This window comes from Cibotium barometz, chromosome 29, assembly GCF_041138505.1.
Source record: "Cibotium barometz isolate CiBa-2024 chromosome 29, ASM4113850v1, whole genome shotgun sequence".
In the NCBI taxonomy this organism is placed as follows: Eukaryota; Viridiplantae; Streptophyta; class Polypodiopsida; order Cyatheales; family Cibotiaceae; genus Cibotium; species Cibotium barometz.
The window spans coordinates 2847299-2850953 of record NC_141074.1 but is presented as its reverse complement, the minus strand read 5'-3'; positions in this window follow the sequence as shown (position 1 = coordinate 2850953).

Sequence of the window (3655 nt, the reverse complement as noted above, 5' to 3'; positions counted from 1 at the left end):
ATTGTTTTATGTCAAGAATGCTGGGGGGAGCATTTTGATCGTCTTGTGATTAAAGTCGTGATGGTAAAGTTGCAACTGCTGACGGGGAGTCAATGAAGGACGTCTCGCATAGCAAGGTCGGCCGAGGTCTTGACCAGCCTCGGTGCGATTAAAATGGTGAGCTTCCGGTACGGTGGATGAGGGGCCAAGGAAGCGGCCTATGCGTGAAGCGCTAGGTTACCTGCGAAGGATCCTAGAGGGTGCTGACCATACGGTGCTCGGGCTCTGGGTTGCCTAGGATACCCACGCGTGCGTCGAGGAAGATATTGGAACAGAGTTGGAGTTGTTTTCTGAAATCGAGCATGGATCTGGTTGATTGACCTTGCTGGTCTTCAATGGATGAGTCCATGGCTCCTTATATGGATCTGTTGGTTGATCTTGCTGATCTTCAACGAGAGTCCATCTTGTTAAGTGATTATATTGCCAAGTATTATGGGCTAGGAACTATCGAAACGTCTCCTGAGCGTTCTAGTTGCCAATGATGCCATAGATACTCTGATGAAGGAATGATGGGAAATTAAGAATCAATTGGATAAATTGGAAGATGGTGATCAATGATACTATGGTTTTATTAAAGGATTGTTTTAAACTGGTTGAATCTGGTTGAAAAAGGCAATTTCATATTGGGTGTGTGAGTGGTGTGACTAGTTTTATTTTGCATGAACATCCGGCTAGGGGGCCTTGGAACTCTTTTCCTTGGTACCCGGGACAAAACCTAACCAAATTTTTAATTGGATCCCATCACTACAGTGGTTGGGCGGTTGGCTAACCCATGGGATTGGATGGGGTTAGGCTGGACTGATGGATCCGTAAATCGAGACTCAAACTTTTGTTTTTATGATAAAAAAAAAAAAAATCCCGGACAGTAATTGTTCTATGGATAGGAATCAACGGCTGTGCCTCTTGAATGGGGAAAAAAGCGTTGATCCCAATGATCCAAGTGCAAGTTTCTTCCTTGAATTGACTAAGTATCTTATAGATGTAATTGGATCATCTCGATCAGAAATGATCTTGACTACGTTAGAGTAAAAAGTTATCCTGGTGGAATCGCCCGTGCTTCCGGTTAAGAAAGTTTTTCCGGGATCGGTTTTGGAACAACCGACGGATTAGTCTCTTATCCGGTAATCCGTGGGCGAGGCCCCGAGTGTGGGACCCCTGTCCCGTGCGAGAAGCGCTACTTCCGCTGCCAGTACCCCGAATCCGTTGCTCGGTGGGAACAGGGATCATACAGTTGGTATCAGAGCATTTGGTTAATAAAGATCAACTGAGAAGACAAATATGTCAAAAATTTATCAAGAAACACAAAAAGGTTATAATTGTGTGATATAATTCATACAATTTGATATTCAAACTGAAACTCGTAATTTTGGTAATTGGGTCTTCAGATGGAAGTACCGCAATTATATAGAAACCCTGACTTGCTTGAGGCCTAGACATGATAGTATTTACCTTATAATTCCAAGGGCCGTGACTACCCGTATATACCGAGAGTATACTGCAGCTCTTTACTGACACTATATACGAGTAAATCTAAGACTTGAAATTATAAGCGTTAATGCTATCTAGATGATGATTTCGAATGTGATTGATATGATTTTTAATTCTGTTTGAGAATGAATGAATTGATTTGGATTCTGATTGAAAATGCTGATTGAAAAATGTTGATTTTTAAAAATTAGTTGAAATATAATGAAACCACAATGAGGGGGAATGGGACGAGTCCCTGTGATGATATTCATAACTAGAATGATGATAACGAATTCAGCAAATCACTATGAGATTAGTGGGTTGTGCTGTCAGATTGCTACTGTTAATACTTGACCGGTAGATCAAGTTAAGGGATGTCAAATTGAGAACTTGCTTGACTGAAATTTCCGTGTGGAGGAATGTTCCGAAGGAAACTTTTCGGTCTAATGGACCATTATCATGTTAAAGATATGAATGATATAATCTGAATGAATTGTTAATTAATGATGAGTTCTATATAAGGGATATTTATCCCAGTGTTCTGTTGGGTTGACCAGAATATAAGCAACCCCAGAATAAAAATTGGATCTTAAGAATAAGAGCTGTCCTCTACCTTGCGAGATGAGGACATCTCGCACTTTTTAAGTGGGGTAGGATGTAAGATTCCTCCCCAGCCTTCGAGGTATATAGGAGTAAGAATCTCCCTTTCGGATCTTATAATTATTCCCTCTCTAAAATAAAAGAAAGTTTCTGTTTAAAAAAGGAATACCCTTTTCCTAAAATACTTCTCAGGAGTCACGCCTATTTTAAGGATTTAGAACAATGAGTTTAGAAGTGAGAATCGGTGTTTTGGATACCAAGGTTTTGGTTTTCATTCGAGTATGGCCCAAAAGAAGTTCTTTATCTCTTGGGGAGTATAAGAAGTTATCCCCCAGATATTGTGATCCTTATATCTGAATTCAATGAAAGTAGGTGACTTAGCCTACAAGTTTCTTTTATCTCCTCATCTCAAAATTCTTAATGCCTTCTATAGAAAAATTTGTCAAACACAAATCATGGAAAGACGGTAAAACTTCAGTGGTAAGTTACCGTTGGCTTCTAGGTTACGCTAGCTCCTTCCTTTATATAAGTCGTAACTTTTACTTGTCACTCACAGTAATCTTACTCCCATCAATCTCCTTTCTTTCTTAATCTCCTTCATGGCGGCTTGGCAACAGGAATTAGTTTTATCCCTGATGATTTCTCACCTTCAAGACGCAAGAGAGTCTGTGAAGAAAGACTTTATAGAACAGTATGAGCGCTCACTTTTTCCTCACCTAGGAACTTCTGTAGCGCAGACCAAATGGCGGACCTATCAAAACATAACTAGGGTAACACCCTGGGGTCAGCAGCACTTTCGTAACAATGTCCGCTTGGCCATGGTTATTGAAGCTTTGGGTTTGGGTCCCCGATACTACTGCGTCATGAGATCAAGGCATCTTGGGTTTTCTGAGCGGGTCTTCTTACTGGCGTGTTTTCTTCCTCATGAGAAGATATGCCTTTATCCCGTTTTTGGCTTGCCTCTCAGAGGTCCTTTTGTTAGATCACCTCATACCACTGAGATAGGTACGGCAATAACCAGCAGAATCATTCCCATAGATGAGTTACCCTATACTTGTGCAGCTTGTGAGGACTGCTTTTGTGACCATATGATGGACGGGCTTATGGAAGTGTAAAGAGTTTCTCTATCTTTACTGTATAAGTGCCGAGAATGAATAAAGTTTAAATCTTGTTCTTATTTTGAATCTTGCTCTCTTTAAGACTTTTCTTGGTGGTTAATCGTGATTAAAATTTTTCTCTAAGTCTCATATTCGTGCATCTTGCGAAATTATTCCAAGTTGCGAGATGAGGACATCTCGCGTTTTTTAAGTGGGGTAGAATGTAAGATTCCTCCCCCAACCCCTTTTTGATGTCTAGTATATTCTCCTGTAATCAATTCCTTTTCTGAAATATAAGAAATCTTGTTTGTGACTGTTTTAACCTAGAGAGAGAAAATATTCTAGAGAGAGAATATTCAGATTTTGAATATTTTTGGATAGAAAAATATCTCTTATAATTCAGATGAGTTTCCCTGAAGCAGAAATTTAAAAAGAATTTTCCAATGTGCAAT